Raw genomic sequence first — 18,191 nt, 5'->3', positions numbered from 1 at the left:
AGCACGCACTTCAAACAATGTAAATAGATGAAACGATCGATAACATATTTTTTACCTGATACCGATGCGAGTTAAAAATTCGCTCCAGTTCTGTTTGTCTCACCCAAGACGAACTTTTCTTCATGGAAGATAACTATGCCGCTTTATAACTCGTCCGAAGTTTTTGTGCCAGCTAAACAATATGGAAACACTATTCACAGTGACTCCTTGGATATTAAAAAGACTGAACGTGACGCACTATTATGCCTTTGTTTACTTCTGATCACATCTTCAAGCGAAGTCTCTCTTTTCAAGCGATTCATCTCAATGCACAATAATTGACCCTCATATTAGTTAAAACCCTATGGTTCATTTATATTAATGCTGTTTTTGCCCCTCACATTGACTGTGTTCGTTCGTATTCAAAACACCTTTACGAAAATAAAGGTCGTATAAGTCACGTGTGTTATGTTTCGAGATAAATGGATTATACGCTTTTTTAAGTTTCCATTTTGCGGTGACCTCAGTTAACATCTTCATAAAATGGTAAAAGAAATATTAAGAAACATCACGAGAGCTAAAAAACTTTCAAAGGCATGTTTCTGAAACTCGCTAATGCTGACATCAATATAGTGTGCTTGCTGAATGGGCGAAAACACAGAATTGTGATCACAAGATCATGTACAAATTTAATGATAAAAGCTTAGCAAGATACAAATACAAACAAAAGCAAACCCCCTGAAACCTCGACGTGGGCTACACTTGTATGCTCTACTCAGTCACCAAACCTTGTCAGTAATAGCTCCTATTTTCCTCAAGTCGCTCTCTGTGAAGCTCCCGGATGGGATGTTCCGGTGAAGCTCTAAACTTGTGCATAGTGCGCGAAATTCTCAGAGTCCCTATTTTTGTCCGTGTCTTCTTTATCCTCAGTATCCGAAAGTTAGACCTCAAAAGTGGCGTGTGTTGCATTAAATAGAAGGAAATATTTAAAGGAAAAGCCAGTCTTCTAACATGGCAAAGTTGTCACGTCCCTCGCTCATAGACGTGCGTAGTGCCATTCATCGGCAACTGAGTTGTTCGCTTCACTGACTACGAAGGCTTACAATCAAGTCTTCAGCCATAGAGTCGTCAACTGGTGAAATACCTTGCTCATAAATTGTGCTTCTTAATTGCTCATGTACTACATCGATCGATAATTCTCTCTTTGAGTTCACGAAGCGGCCACGGCGTTCCAAACCTGACGCTCAAAGTCATCTTTTAGTGTGAACCTACCGTGAACGGCGTGTCGGTTTGAATGCAACGCGAGCATTTCTCTGAGTTTCCCAGCGCCAACATCATCTAACTGACTTAAACTCGAACAATAAAAAAATTATAGAGTGACTCCCATGATCGAATCGCTTCGAACAACGCAAATAGCCTTCTTCAGGTTCGCAACGCTTTGTGGATTTTTCAGGGGGGGCGCAGACGAGGTACAAAAAGTATCCGTACAAGCTAGGGTTCGTGCAAGAGAAACTCATATGAAACCATTTGTGAGAACATCGTTTCTCGGTACCAGACCCTCGTGTCTTCCCTCCCCCGGGAGACCACTTTTTGACACCGACGACCGAAAGCCCATTTTATGACGGTCGTGACTAGAATGGATACTCCAAAATCAGGTATCCGCTCGGAGACTGGAACTGAATAAAATTAGTTTTCGGCAAATCGCTCCGACTCTTGAGTTAAGTATACAAAGACTGAAGAAGGCTAAGATGAGAATGGTTACTCCAAAATATGGATCAAAGCCTACATAGAGGTTAGTTGTTTTTCACGTTCTTTGTAAGAATTTAGTGCAAGGAGCAAACAATGTCTGTTTAATTACAGTACCACTACCGCGACTGCCGCGTAAAGCTTATTCATAGCAAAGTATCTGTTTGGATAGCTCAGAATAAGGTGGATACTTCAGAATAAGAATGGCCAAAATATGGAAGTTTTGGCCATCTGGATTATTACTACTGAACTTCCCAATACAAGCATGATTGTTATGTTTACAAAGAGGGTACAAATACAGTTAAGGTCAGTTAACCATCTTGTAATTTTATGGGTTAGTTGATTCCAAGTGTTAACAATAGTAAAAAACACATAAGGGACCTGTCATTTATTAGAGGCGGGGGAGGGCTGGTGCAATCGGGGGGAGGGTCTTTAAATTTTATGTAGCCAAAAAGGGGAGGGTCACCAAAAATTTAAGCTGGGCTTTGGGGAGGGCCATACCATTTTTAGCAAACATTGCTGTTCACTTAAAATAAAAATAAATCAACAAATTCAATATATTATTTAACAAACAAGTCCCTTGCACAGTAAGCATTTTAAACTTTCTTAATGATCAACCTGAACTACCCAACAACCCTACATGTACGTCTTTTTCTTGATTTGTTTTTCAACAGCAACACACTGCGAAACATGTCTTTGCATTGATCAAGTTCCTCATTAAGATATTTCAATTCACTGTTTATATACTCTTTTTTTAGCTTCATCAAGCCTTGTAATAACAGCTTCATCAAACGATTTAGAATACTCTTCTCCTCGTATAAAATTACCAGTCTTTGAGTGAAACAGGGTGTTAACGTGAGCTTTAATGCGTCTATCCATATCTGATATGTTCTCTAGTAACTCACTGAGCTTCATAATGTTCGCCCTCAGTATTAACTAATCAGCTGGGACAAGAGCATAATCGGTCGTGTAAAATTTTCCAGCAGCACCAGGATTGTTCGTGCTCAATATTGCTTCAATGCATGAGGTGATCTTACATACCTGTTCCTGAATGTCTGATTGGCGCCTCCCTTCATCACAAGGTAAAAGTTAATCTCTTTTAATAATCTCTGTCATATCTTTTAGCGTGGGGAGGGTCATAACTATTTTGGGCCGTACAAGGGGGAGGGTTACATTTTTTTCTGCAGGAAATTGGGGGAGGGCATAAAAAAAATTCACCTGGAAAAAAGAATTGCACCAGCCCTGCCCCACCTCTAATAAATGACAGGTCCCTAATTTACTTCAGGTCATACTTCTTGTAGCTTGGTGATCACTATTACAAGCGCAGGCAGACATATGCGCAAGTTTCTAAAAAAAAAAATGGTCCTGCAGATTGTATTAGTGTAGTGTCTCTGTATAGCTCTGATATAGGACCTGGAGCCTACAGTGGCAGATCAGAACCTTCAGATAAGAAGAGGGGGGGGGGGGGGCAGGGGGGGAGGATTCTCACCAGACCTTAAACCTTAAGGTATGGAGGAGCTCAATCTAGAAAAGAATTTTCTTGGCACGGTTGTCCTCAATTTGATCTAGAAATATGGAGGGCCGGGGACCTCCCCTAGATCTACTGCTGGCCTCTGCCAGCCCGCCCATGTTCACCTGCTTTCTTTTTACATTTACTAGAAACTCTAGTATCAATTCAATTTATTTATCCTAAATATTAGCATTTTTGCAAAATTATTTATAGTTGCTTTTTTGCACTTGTATTTTGTTTTGTTTTTTTTTTCAAATCCTAGGCGCCTCATTGTCACCAAAACTCTCTGCCTTCAATACTCTATTCCACACTGAACTTTCTGACAACAGTCCTCAGCCAAGTGGTACCATCATGGTGTTGTAAAGTGTGGAAATAGATCCGGTTGATTCTGGGATGAATTCTTTTTCTTTTTCTTCCCCCTTCCTCCACTCAAGGGGGGAGGGGGGAAAGGTGTTTTCCTTCCCCTCCCTGTGACCTACTACCTATTTCCTTGATTGCCTTCTGAGCTCCTGATGAGACAAGACCTTCAGCATTAAGCTGGTTATGGGCTATTTTTTTGTTTTTCACTCAGTATGGTGAGCTTATCATAAATTTAAAATGGAATAAAAATGATCATGCAGGTATATCCATGTTGCAGCTGTAACAGGAGGAGGAGTTGGAGGTCCGGGGGGTGTTGAAGTCAAGTGCTTGTGAGGAACAGAGAAACCAGTTGGAGAAAAATGAAGAAATGAAGAAAATTGGAGAAGGCTTCAAGAGAAAAAGCAAATAAAATGAAAAAAAAAAAAAACAATTTTCATTGAGGCCAAGCAGTTGGCTGCTCAGTTGCATGTCTGGGTAGCTTGACCATTTGGTTAATAAAATTCTCAAAACCACAAACAAACCACTCTAAGAATTTGATAAAATGTGTAAAAAAAATTGTTTATTACTTTTATAAAAATAAAGTTGTTTGTTTACAATTCTACAACCATTTTTTCATTTCTTCCTTTTCCCATAATTCTTTCCTCTGCTTTACTTTACTCTTACTCTTTCTCCACTTCCACAATGTGCTTTTATGTACCCTCTATACCTGGGGTGGAAAGTCACCTGAAAATTTGAAATTAGCCATGCATTAAATAAAGCTTCCATTATAATCATTCTTTCAGGAAATAAAGCTGCTACTTTGGCGGTAATTCTAAAAAGCACTGTGTTCCACGATACAGTGCCTTAATTCAGCAAAGAAGCCTTGACCCTTTTGTTTTAAAAGTTAAAGATTTTCTTTTGGTAGCAGAGAAAGGCCCCCAGTTCAGTTAATTATCATAATTATCACCTACAAAGTTATCTATCATCTAAATTAAAAAGGAACAACCAAATCATTTCCTTGTGGTACCTGCCTAATATCAAAATGAATAACTAAAATACTGATAAATAAATAATAATTATTGAAGTAGGGTATATCCAGGCCGTTTTAGCTTAACAAAACAAAAACACAAGGTAAGTCATTCTCATTTCTATTTTTGTCAAAAAATGGAATTTAGGACGTATTTTGTTTATTGTCATACATTCTCTTATAAATTCAAAGTCCAACAAACTCTTTCAGATTTTGGGCTACCTGTGGATGGGGCAACATTTCATGACAGGATGGACAATAAAGGGGCTGCATTTTCAACACCTTCAATGTGACTGGAAATTACGAAGGTTCATACAGCAGATTCAGGAATACAAAATGACTAACTTGGAATCACATAGTTTACATTTGCCAAAAGTAGCTAACATTGGGCCTTTTGGTCATAGAAAAGACTGTAAAAGGATTTGGGTTCTGGTTGGCTAATTGTACCAGATACCCAGCGCACCAAAAGGTTGACCCGAGTATCCCACAGGTTGTGAGGGTCACTTTCAATTGGTTTTTATAATCTCATAATTAAAAAGTACCCATTCTTCTCACACTAAACTAAACAGCAACTTTCCACTTAAAAGTGAAAAAAAAATCAACAATAGTATATATGAAAACAGAAATAGTTTATGTTGAGCCATAAATTGAACAACTGTCTGCTATCCCTTGGGGGGAGGGGGGCACTCCCTTATATGGCCTCCATGGGGATGTGCCGCTGGACAGGGTATGGTTTTCGTCCTCTCTGTCCTGAACAGGGTATATAGTTTGGCACAAGTCTGTCCTAAACAGGGTATACAATTTCCTGCAAGTCTGTCCTAAACAGTGTGCATGATTTGTGCGAGTCTGTTCTAATTATAAACAGGGTGTTTCATGCATGATCGATTGCGTCTTAGTGCAAATGTTTGCAGATATTTAGTACGTCATCACCCAAAGCATTTACTGGAATAAATATAAATGTTATTGTTCTTGGCACCCTTGTCTAAACAAGATAAGTACAAGTTGACAGGTGTGCTAAATAACCTTGTCCCCATCTGAGGGAGTTGTCCTATCTGGGTACTAAAGTTGAGGGTGTTATCCTAAAGAGGGTATGGGTTTCAAACCCTCCGCGGCTCACCTACACCCAAATATTGGTCGAGTACCCCTCCCACGCCCCCCCCCCCCCCCCCACCTTACACCGGGCTGCTATCCTACAAGCAAGCTTCGAATTAACTGAGCCATAATTACACAATGGTTGACTGTATTTGTACCCTCTTTGTAAACGTAACAATCATTTTTATATTGGGAAGTTCAGTAATAATAATCCAGATGGCCAAAACTTCCATATTTAAGCCATTCTTATTCTGAAGTATCTACCTTATTCTGAGCTATCCAAACAGATACTTGCTATGAATAAGCTTTACACGGCAGTCGCGGTAGTGGTACTGTAATTAAACAGACATTGTTTGCTCCTTGTACTAAATTCTTACAAAGAACGTGAAAAACAACTAACCTCTATGTAGGCTTTGATCCATATTTTGGAGTAACCATTCTCATCTTAGCCTTCTTCAGTCTTTGTATACTTATACCAAGAGTCGGAGCGATTTGCCGAAAACTAATTTTATTCAGTTCCAGTCTCCGAGCGGATACCTGATTTTGGAGTATCCATTCTAGTCACGACCATTTTATGACTGGGCGCACAGGCAGCCCAGTAAAAATTGTGCAAAAGGCGGGGGCTGTATGTCTCCTTTTCAACCGCTGGTTTACATCCGGGATCTTGAATAAATCGACTGTCAGTGAGTCGAGAAATGTTCCATGTGACGATTTATGTGGAGAAAGCGAGAGTTTTACGGAGTAATTTGACGATGTTTCGCCCGTGTTAAGTGTGGAAATATTATGAGTGGTTTTGGGAAGTGTTGTGATTGCCGCGAAAGTCATTCATAGTGTGATTTACCGAAAGTGTTGACAGACAAATCTCAGGTATGTGCGGTTGAGCTGGTGTTACTAGAATACTTTGTGTCAAGCATAAAAACGCTTCGTGAGTGTTTAGTTTAGGTGATTTTGTCTTAGAAAGCCTATTCTGTGCTCAAAGATTGTGGATTCTTAATCTGTTTTCGGCCGACACTGAGCTGTGGGCCTCACCGTTTGGCTGACTAATTTCTGAACGTTTCAAATGTTGTTTATTTCATCGCAAAATCCTGTTACTTCTGTGACAGAACTTTACCGTCTATTGCCAGCAATAATGCTGTCATTGTTTAGCTTCAGCTAGTGACTTTTAACTGCTTCCCATGTCAAATAGTTAAAATGCACTTGAAATTTCTTTAGCCACGTTTTAACAAATCCAGACAGATATATAACAAAACAAATACAATAGAAGGCACAGATGGACAAACTTGAAGAAGATTCATTTTTGTGGTTTTTAGCGTTTACTATAATGCGTGGGATTTTGTCATTTACGAGTAATTTCTCCGATAACGTTAAGTTCAGCTGTAAGTTCCATAGCAAATAAGAACGCATAATTGGCACTAGATATTGACAAAGTGAACTGGACAGCCGTGACACAGCCCCTTTATGATCGTGGAAATCAAAGCTCCACATTAACGGCGGGAAAATTAACGTTTCAAAAAATTAACGCGACTTAAATTCGTGCGTCGTTAATTTCCTATAAAAAGGCAATAACCAGAAAGTCATGGGTTCGACTCCTGCTTGGAGAATTATAAAATTTGGTAATATTATGAACTTCCGCAATGTGGTTGGACTTGCTCTGATTCAGGCACAACATCCGGGATATTCAGGTCTAGGTGCTATGGCAACTAACCTGTCTTCCTTCGCTGAGATGATCTCTCATCTTCTCTAACTTGTGTTCTAAATCAGCGATGGTTTTAATCCTTTCCTTCAATTGCTTCTCTGTGGTTTGAAGTTTCTGAAAAGGGCAAAAAAAGAAATCAAAGAATTAAAATAACATAATTGGTACTCTCATTCACAGGAACAGACAAGAGTCGACGCTCTGTTTGAATACAGGCTTGGGCAACGCTGCACAAATGATATATCTCAATGAACTGCCAAAGCAAGCCGTTTACAAATAATCCTGAGGCTAAACTTAATGCATGAAAAACCGGCAGAAAAAGAAAAAGCTACTTAAACGAACAATTAGTTACAAGGAATTACCTGCGCTAACGAGCTTGCAATACAAGCATGCATTGAAATTATTACATGTATAACTACAACGAAATAAAACTGTGATTACTGTTGGTATTAGCTTCTTCCAGTAGCCGCTTTCATGGAAACTTGAACGCTTCACTTTCCGCAAAAATTGAAAGTGTGACTTTCCCGATAAACCTAAAATATTGCGTGGCTCTGTGCAGAAAATTTACACGTTTTTTTCAAGTGGCTTGACATTCATTGGACTTCAACGGACTCTGAAAACCTGTCAGCCGCTCAGATCAGATCAAACCTAGACATTTAGACAATATAGAACGAATTATGACCCCATTAAAGACAACGGAATGAGAAAAAAAAAACAGACATTTTGCGACAGACAAGAGCATTAATAGACACAAGGATATTTAATTTGTGATAAAACTTAATTTTGGACAATCCAGACTTCTTTGGTATTAACTAAGAAACTATAGGGAAACATAACTATTCAGTTTATTGACATTCCTAAAAGGACATTTGTCTCGTTTTGTTTTTAAAACATGAAGATGTATCAACAACACAAAAGCTCAAAAGCCGAATCCATTACACTAAGTAAACAAGTAAACGAACTTCCTGCTGCACGCTCGCTGCACGCATTTGCAAGCGTAATACAGTCACTTCGGAAGCTTAATAGCAACCGTAATTTTCAAGGAGTTATAATAACTGCTCTAGTGGGGTTAATTTAACACCTTACAGTAGAGTTATTTTTTTCGGAGTTATTTTAACTCCAAAAAGGAGTTCAAAGAACTCTTTTTCAGGAGTAAAAATCACCCAGATTTGGAGTTAAAGAAACCCCCCAAAAAGGGTTTATCCTGTACCTAAAATTTTTACTCCATTTTTGGAGTTATAATAACTCCCTAAAAATTACTGTGCACGAAAACAAAATGGCGGCTTACGAGAATGAACTGGACAGAAAGGAATGTGAGTTTATCAATAGCCTTCGGGTAAAACGTGTTAACAATGACGATAAAAGGATACTTAATTGTCTTGGCTTTACTTATTACATGTAACTTTGTACAAAAACATTGTTGATTAGAGTTATGTAAGGCTTGCCATGAATTAATCCCTCATAGCGTCATAACTCTGCGAATATTTGACCAATTTCTATGAAATTTAGCCAACCAAATTATCCTGTAAACATCTGAAAAATATAGGCTTAACATATCTCTAACACTCCGTTGCGTTATGTATGTAATAACAAATAAGTACAAAAAAGTTTTAAGCGTTTAAGAATAATAATAATAACTTTGTTTTATTGTCAATGTATTTAGCTCAACAGTTATATCAGCTAATTGGGGACACTTTCGTAAGACTTGGCCCTAATCTATTACATGACTTTTAAATTAATGATCTTACCTAAAACCTAAAACTATATACAAATGTTCATGACTCTGAATTTACACAAGTCACAGCAGTTACTATTATTATCTATATGGCTAGAAAGGTCCACACCGCGTATATGTTTCTTGAATGTTTTGAGGCTTGTCAAGTTTCTGAGCTCACTACTGACTACTAACCAAATGACAGGTCCTTGGTAACGTTTGAAAAGGGAATTTAATATGTTACTGCGGGCGCAATTTCAATGAAGAGAAGCATATGATTTAGAGCCTGTTTACACGGAGGTGGGGGACCCCAGGTAGGTGTGGTAACATGTGGCGGGTCACCCCACCCATCATGTAGACGTGATCAAATTAAAATGAGAGATTATATGGACAGGCGGGTTACCTCACCTGCCTTGGGTCCCCCACCTCCCTGTAAACAGGCTCTTAGAAAAATGGTTAAGATAGTTAAATTAACTAATTATTTAGTACATCCTTAACCATTATGCCACATAATAGAAAATGAAACACGATGGAAACTGTACCAATGTACTGGCTGTTTACTAATTATAAGACCGATTACAAGGTGTTAAACCCAGAACTCTAAAATAAAAAAAGGTGATGTTTCAGATGGGAAGACCTTTATAACAGATCACTCAATTCTTACCCCTTTTGTTGCATAAAGCTCTTGTTCTAATTTTTGTGCCTCTTTCTCCACTTCTTTAGCGGCCTTCTGCCTTCCCAGCTGAAAATAAGAGAAAGAAAGCTTGAACGTTACATACAGTTTGTACATATTTATTAACCCAGGGGCACCCAACGACTGTTTTCTTTAAAATATTTGTTCGGAAAAGCAACTATTCCCTAGAATTTTCTATCAGTCACTTGGACGACGGATACAAATTTCTAGACGACCGTTCCATTCATCAACAATTTTCGAAGCTTATCTAATAAATTCCCGACGATTTTCTGAAGATTAGTTTTCGCATTTTACTTCCCAAGTTAGGTTATTTTTCATAGAAAAAAGGAGACCCAGAATTTTCCGATTCAAAAATGTGACGGAGAGATCAATAAGAAAATGTATCACTTTCGTAATACGTCAAATTTCATCGAAAATTTCGGGAAAATAATATTCAAGCCCTTGTAATTTCGAAAAGACTCAAGTTTCCCTAGGATGACCGAACATATACAAATTTTACAACGCCGCTTAGAATGCTTTTCTAGATATCTTTAAGTACTCTGGATAGCCTAAAAAGTGTTTTCAACGTATTTAGGAGCAAACCGTCGTTGGGTGCCCCTCATTAACCCTTAAGTGAAAAATACTTTACAGGATGTTAAAAGGAGATTGGGCACTTTGAACGTTGTCGTTTTTAGTGACATATAAGTGAGCTTAAGCAAAGACGACGGCAACGAGAACAGCAAAAAAGCAATAGGTTTGGATTGGCAAAACAACAACTTTGCACGTGCATCACGCTTTTTTGTACATTTCTTTCCCGTCACTGCACGACTACGACGTGAAACTTCCTGATTTCACATTTTGTGGAGGACGTGAACACAAGACAACGACCTTCTTTTTCTTTCTCTGAACTTCAATACAGTCTTTTAGAGTTCAACTCTTGGAAAATTTGTCAATATTTGACGAATTGAACGAGATGGAATAAGCGCGATAAAGTTTAAAGCCACGCGAATTCACTTTTTAAGAGATGTTTTCGTGGCCGTCGCCGTCGTAGTTGCTTAAGCTGCCTTGTAGCTTTAGTTTCAACGGTTCATTAGTGAGCTTAAAAAAAGACATTTTGAAACGATGCACGTCAACTGGAAGTAGCGTTTTTGCCTTTTGGCTAGTGGCCTCGCCCTAATTTTTGGGCAAATTTTCTCTATAAGAGTTAAAACACTTAGCAATACAAATCTGGTGGCGTCAGGGCATTAACAGGGAAATGACCTGACGTCCGATTGACGTGCGTCGCTCAAAACGCCTCTACTAAAACTCCCTTATGTGTAGTCGACTGATTGTACAAGTGACTCTTCCGTGTTACTCTACATGCGAGCAAGCTTTTCAGTGGAGTTACATTGTTTGAAGCCACATGCAAGCGACACACGACAGGAGACACGAGAGAGTAGGTTGAAGAAAGAAACGAGGGCTTTACTTTCCTCTGCCTCACACGTGCTCGCTTCGCCCCACACAAAATAGAAAGCTTGCTCGCAGGCTGTTTTTTATAAAGTTTCATATTAGACAGCTGTTGGCAGTTTAAAGGCGTCTATTCGAACTCAAATCACCACATTTCAAAACCTACGTAGCAGGCGTCGAAAGGGGTAGGGGATATAGCGCCTGCCACGTAGGCTACACAGATCTTTGCATTAACTCTTATGGTTTAACCTGAGAAAGGATTTTGCCTCCACTAGGAACGTTGTCTGACGACACTAAAACGGCTGCGAGGGAGACTAGCATCCCGTGCACATCTCAGCTCCATTTTGCTTTAAAATTCCGAATCCCGGCCCTCAAATAAGGCAACTCCCGAATCCCGAGATTCAAATAAGGGAAATTCCGGATCCCAAAAAAAAAACCTATTGGTGACCCTCGATACAGCCGAACGTGTAACGCGGAAAAAGTAATCGTTTCACGTCGTACCCTGCGAACAAACTCTCCATGGCCATTTGGTGGAGTCGCGAGTCCCTTGAGGCTGGCTTCGTTACCTCCAGAAATGGAGAGCTTGCTACTGCCTTTTCCACGTAGCTGAGGGCGCCTCTCGAAACCTCACAACGAAGGGGGAGTGTTGAGAGAAAGCTGTACTCGCAGGCTACGTTTAAAATTATCTTTGAGGTTAAGGCAACGTTAGTTTTCGTGTATTATACCTAACCTTCGTCGACATGGTGGAAATTGTTGAATCCTTTTCACGTAGTTCCTTCTTAAGTTTTCCAATCTCTCTCTTCGCCTGATGCACTAAGGCGTCCTTTGCAGAGTTTTCTCTCTGTAACCCGTTCAGCAGTGTCGTGGACTGCATTTTTTGCTTGTTAAGCTTTTCATTTTCGTTGGATAGTTGAGCAATTCTTCGCTCCTTCTCAGCGATGTCAGTGCGCAACGATGCGATCTTGTTTGTGGTTGCGTTTGGGTCCGTTTTAACCCAAGCGGAAGCCTTAGGCTGTGAATAATAACCAAAAATATCCAACTTCCATAAGCTTTTACAGTGAAACTCTATTTAAAATAGAACGTTTTCCAAGTTGTCGAAGAAAACTTCCTTCAGGAAATCAAAATACATAAACAAGCGCCCCAATAAACAGTAACAGGTAAAGGTAAAGAGTCCTTATTTTATGTCGGTAGCTCGAAATAGTCACTTGACTAAGGGTTGATTTCCACTGTCGCGTAATGTTTCCGTGTGAACGGACGTAAAATTTATGCGCGTAAATGAAATAGAGACATGTATGAAAGGCCACGCGTAAACGTGAAAGTTGAGCAAGGATCAACTTTTCCGTTTAGGCGTGACCTTCCACACATTGTCTCTATTTTATTTACGCGCGTTCTCACGATAAAAATTACGCGACAGTGGAAATCCACCCTAACAACCCTGAGGTCGTCAGTGCGCTCGTTTTATCCGACCTCTCTCCATCAGTGATCCGTTTTACGCGTATTTAAAGCTTCACAGAAAGGGAAGAAGTCGAAAGAAGGATTTGAGGTCACACCTGGGAATCGTACTGAGGACCTCCCGCACAGAAGGCTGCGTACTAACCAACTCTGCTAATCCTTCCTCCTTCATTGAAAAAAAAGCCTTGAAAAATTCCCCCCTTAAATTTACTGCAGTAAGCCTACTTTCTCTATAGTTTTTCATAGTAACTCAAGTAAAATTCCGGTTGCCGGCGCTTAAAGCACATGAAGCAACACGCAGATTGAAAACATTCTGCTTGTAATCATTCCCTGTTTCACCACACTCCAGCTATAATTAATACTCTTCTACCGTGCTTTTGCCATCTCTCATTGAGAACAAGTACGATGTTTATTAATCATAATAACAACTATAATCTTGCTTACGGCCGGCTAGTTAAAACACCCTCAAAAGCCTTTTCATAATTGTAGAAGCAAAGCTCATATAATCAGGATTCAACAACGTTCCATAGGTAAAGGCCTTATCTAAACTGTTACCTGTTAATATACCATTTTTGACAGAAAAGGTAGTCCTTTTCGTATACCTTCCATTGACAAATGGTACCCCTATCTCATACCTACTATCAGTTACCTTCCATTAACAAATGGTACCCCTATCTCATACCTACTATCAGTTACCTTCCATTGACAAATGGTACCCCTATCTCATACCTACTATCAGTTACCTTCCATTGACAAATGGTACCCCTATCTCATACCTACTATCAGTTACCTTCCATTGACAAATGGTACCCCTATCTCATACCTACTATCAGTTACCTTCCATTGACCAATGGTACCCCTATCTCATACCTACTATCAGTTACCTTCCATTGAGAAATGGTACCCCTATCTCATACCTACTATCAGTTACCTTCCATTGACAAATGGTACCCCTATCTCATACCTACTATCAGTTACCTTCCATTGACAAATGGTACCCCTATCTCATACCTACTATCAGTTACCTTCCATTGACAAATGGTACCCCTATCTCATACCTACTATCAGTTACCTTCCATTGACCAATGGTACCCCTATCTCATACCTACTATCAGTTACCTTCCATTGACAAATGGTACCCCTATCTCATACCTACTATCAGTTACCTTCCATTGAGAAGTAGTACCCCTATCTCATACCTACTATCAGTTACCTTCCATTGACCAATGGTACCCCTATCTCATACCTACTATTAGTTACCTTCCATTGACAAATGGTACCCCTATCTCATACCTACTATCAGTTACCTTCCATTGACAAATGGTACCCCTATCTCATACCTTCTATCAGTTACCTTCCATTGACCAATGGTACCCCTATCTCATACCTACTATCAGTTACCTTCCATTGACAAATGGTACCCCTATCTCATACCTACTATCAGTTACATTCCATTGACAAATGGTACCCCTATCTCATACCTACTATCAGTTACCTTCCATTGACAAATGGTACCCCTATCTCATACCTACTATCAGTTACATTCCATTGACAAATGGTACCCCTATCTCATACCTACTATCAGTTACCTTCCATTGACAAATGGTACCCCTATCTCATACCTACTATCAGTTACCTTCCATTGACAAATGGTACCCCTATCTCATACCTACTATCAGTTACATTCCATTGACAAATGGTACCCCTATCTCATACCTACTATCAGTTACATTCCATTGACAAATGGTACCCCTATCTCATACCTACTATCAGTTACCTTCCATTGACAAATGGTACCCCTATCTCATACCTACTATCAGTTACCTTCCATTGACAAATGGTACCCCTATCTCATACCTACTATCAGTTACATTCCATTGACAAATGGTACCCCTATCTCATACCTACTATCAGTTACATTCCATTGACAAATGGTACCCCTATCTCATACCTACTATCAGTTACCTTCCATTGACAAATGGTACCCCTATCTCATACCTACTATCAGTTACATTCCATTGACAAATGGTACCCCTATCTCATACCTACTATCAGTTACATTCCATTGACAAATGGTACCCCTATCTCATACCTACTATCAGTTACATTCCATTGATAAATGGTACCCCTATCTCATACCTACTATCAGTTACATTCCATTGACAAATGGTACCCCTATCTCATACCTACTATCAGTTAGTCTTCTTGCCTAGCGTTTAATAAATTAAATTGATATGGCCGTAAGATGCGTCGGCTAGAAATATTCAAGTTAAAACCCCTTCTGAACACCTATAAAAAAGACGATTTTCCCTACCCTTTCATATACTTCAACTCACGAAATCCTTACTCTATACATATACCCGAAGCCTGAAAAAGGTACCCCTTTTGGGCGGGGCCTCCCCGTATAGGCATCATGGAGAGTATCTCCACTGGCAATATTTAGGACAAACCTGTGCCTGTAATTGGTCCTTTAAAGTAGCAACTTCATTGTTTTTGGCGTGCAGTTGATTCTGGTACATCACTAGTTTCTGCGCTGCTGCCTTCTCGTTTTCTTCCTTCTCTTGTACAATCGCTTGCAACTGCGATACTTGCTCACGAAGCTGATGAATTATGCTTGCATTAGAAAACGCTGAATCCTCTCCTCCAGCTCTGATAATAGTAAAAATAGAAAGCATCACATAATGGTCGTGAAATGATTTCAAACAGCATTTTGATTGTTTAAAGTGATCACAAGCGGCTTTGCAATCGCTTAGCAATCACAAAGGCGACAGTAGCAACGAGTTACCAATAAGATGATTTTCGCATCCTTTCAAACATCGAATTGTCACCGGATTTTTCCAGATTGTTCAATATGTCAAATGCAGGTGACTTTACCAAGAGTAGAATTCCTTAACGAATGTTCAGCTTACGGGTTAACACCCCATAAAACGTTGCATTAGAGAATGTCACGTTGTTGTGGTGCAGTAAGCCGTGGGCGGCTACAAACGTACCAAAAAGTTTGATAAACCTGACGAGTTGTTGTTTTGTTTTTTTTTCACTGGGTTTTCTTAAGGAGAGGAGACTCTAGTTCATTGTGTTAATGCGCTATGAAACTTAACGTTAGCAAAGAAATCACTTGTAAATGATAAACTTACAATTTCTTGTCAAACATTATGCAGTCTAAGCATTATATCAAACGTTGCAAACAACTTTTAATAACTGTAGGGCTAATTAGTTTTAAAAACCCAGAATTGCAATCCGTTTCAATCTTCTTAAACTTTGTCCATGCGAGCATTCTTTTACATTTGCCTTGTTAATTGTACCTTCTTTTAATGTTTTGAGGGGTTATCTTTAATGTTTCTCTCAATTTGGTGGAATGAATTTTGTTGCTCAGCTCCTTTAGAGTGGCTTATGCTTTTTTGGATCCCCAAAGAAGACCATACTCGATCCAACACAGTCTGACGGAGTTTTAGATTTTTTATGCAGGTGCTTCTTTGCGCACAAACCTGAGCAACACCTTTACAAGAATGAATATTAAATGTCATTCTTTCCGTCTTTCGCACCCTACGTGAAAGCTGAAAATCTGCAATTTCCAACCCAGCAATTACCCAATTTATTTTCGTTAAGGAGTCCCTTGCATCACTTCTACATGCAATTTCATGACTGAGGAGTTTCATGTTGCTTTGTTAGTGACCTCAGAATTAACCATTTTTTGCCGAATGATGGCTCAAATCAAAAGAGAATAATTCTGGAATCTAGCGACCGTACACAGGCAGTAGTCAGTGTGGTAGGAAGAGAGTCTCCTGTTATAATAGAAACCACGTTTCAATATAGGTGAAACATGTTTAAAAAAGGACTCCAAAAGGCAATTTGTATTTTGCTCAAAACCAGTCACTTTATTGGTGACTAGAACACCACACCAGAATTAGAAACAAAAGATGTGCCATTAAGGTATACGTCACTTCATGTCAAATGCGGATACCAATTCGACAAAAGCGACGTTAGCTGTTTTTGGTCTTTTTTATTGCCAAGTTGTATCAGTTGTTAGTTACTTCATTGACTGCAAAGAACCACTTTCAACCCGACAAGATTACACGACCATAGTTTCTGATCTACGTTTTCAACAAATTTTTAAAGGTTATTCAGAACAAATTGCAATAAAATCTTTATTAAAAACCGCAAACGGGCTTGTTTTTCATTAAAGAAAAACCTTCATCATGAAGGCGGATCACTCACTGTCTAGCCTCTTCCAGGCTCTCAGATCATTGCACTATCAGATGGTAGGGATAACGCGTAAGTGAAAGGCGCACGAAAATGATGAGCGCATAATCTGGAAAAAGGAGGTTACCTCCCGTTTGATTTTCGCATTCGCGCTTTCTCACGGACCCAACCATCTCGGAGCCTGGAACAAGCTAACCGCTGTCTTAAGTGGACACTAACAAGAGCAAATGTACCTGAAACTGCCACTCGACTGCAGAGCTCCTTTCAGATCAACAACCTCATCTCTCAGAGCTGCAATGACGCCATCTTTACGATGACACTCTGCTTCGTATGAAGCTAGTCGGCTGAGTTCATCACCCATGCGTAACAGACGCTCCTCCTGGAGAAAATAAAAATAAAAACAAAAACAAACTGTGACACAAGATAGGCAAGATAAGGATAAGATTTGGAAAGTTGTGACACAACAATTTCTGAGGGTATTTGGTCGGAAAAGTAAGCAGACAAAATTGATTCAATTTTTTACACTAAAATTGAGAACCGTACACGATGTAAAAAAGGATAAATTTCAAGGTCAAAAAAGGGTCCGCGCCAAGCCTTTGTCCTGAAAAATATTCAGTATGCATTGTGGCTTCCATAATGCACCAAGCTGAAGCAATTACAAAATGCATTACTAACATTATTGTAGTCCTTACTTGACACCATCACCTGACCAGCAGTATGCAGTCGAAACAAAGCAATCAATGACAAAGACTTTTGTGACACAATTTTAAACAATAAATAAGCCTACTAGGTAACATAATATTTCTATAGCATCTGTGCCCTCCCCAAAAACAATTCCAAACACCTCATAGCTCTGCACAAGGACTCTGCTTCCAGGGGAGGTGTACTGAACAAGTGTTTATACTGGGAGGCTCCACTCCGACGTCAAACCCCTTGCGTTTTATATACCATTTTTCACGAAAAAGGTACCCCTTTCGTATACCCTCTATTAACAAATGGTACCCCTTTCACATACTTTGTTTAGAGGTTTGCATCCCCAACAGAACGTGTTCTCGACTTTATAAAGGCATAAAATTCATCTGTTAGATCTTTTGGGCCCTTTTACAGACCCAAATGACAGATTTCTCTACCCTTTAATACACATCAACAAGTGAAATCCCTACCCTTTCATATACCTGATGGCTGAAAAAGATACCCCTTTCACACGGAGCCTCCCTGTATAGGCCATCATAGGGATGTACCCCCCGCCGAGCTCGGCTCCCCAGCTTACATACCATCAACCCCCTAGAAGTTTTTAGACAACAAATGTCACTGCCGCTC

The 18,191-nt window shown here is 39.5% G+C and overlaps 2 long non-coding RNA genes across 4 annotated transcripts; one reads left to right on the top strand and one right to left on the bottom strand.

Moving 5' to 3' along the window:
• The first annotated feature begins 1,495 nt into the window (after nucleotides 1-1,495).
• LOC140935825 (uncharacterized) lies at nucleotides 1,496-4,199 on the top strand. 3 transcript variants are annotated; one of them, XR_012165265.1, is made up of 3 exons: nucleotides 1,496-1,771; nucleotides 2,484-2,580; nucleotides 3,856-4,199. It is a non-coding gene; the product is annotated as an uncharacterized lncRNA (long non-coding RNA). The 3 variants fall into 3 exon arrangements; XR_012165263.1 differs by having other exon boundaries at nucleotides 1,497-1,771; nucleotides 3,873-4,199; XR_012165264.1 differs by lacking the exon at nucleotides 3,856-4,199 and adding an exon at nucleotides 2,712-2,762 and having other exon boundaries at nucleotides 1,497-1,771.
• Nucleotides 4,128-6,205, bottom strand: LOC140935835 (uncharacterized). The gene is made up of 2 exons (XR_012165266.1): nucleotides 6,094-6,205; nucleotides 4,128-4,318 (listed from the first exon to the last, which is right to left on the bottom strand). It is a non-coding gene; the product is annotated as an uncharacterized lncRNA (long non-coding RNA).
• Between the last annotated feature and the right edge of the window lie 11,986 nt (nucleotides 6,206-18,191).

Source organism: Porites lutea, chromosome 1, assembly GCF_958299795.1.
Source record: "Porites lutea chromosome 1, jaPorLute2.1, whole genome shotgun sequence".
NCBI classification, from domain to species: Eukaryota; Metazoa; Cnidaria; class Anthozoa; order Scleractinia; family Poritidae; genus Porites; species Porites lutea.
This window is presented reverse-complemented; position numbering and strand designations above follow the sequence as displayed.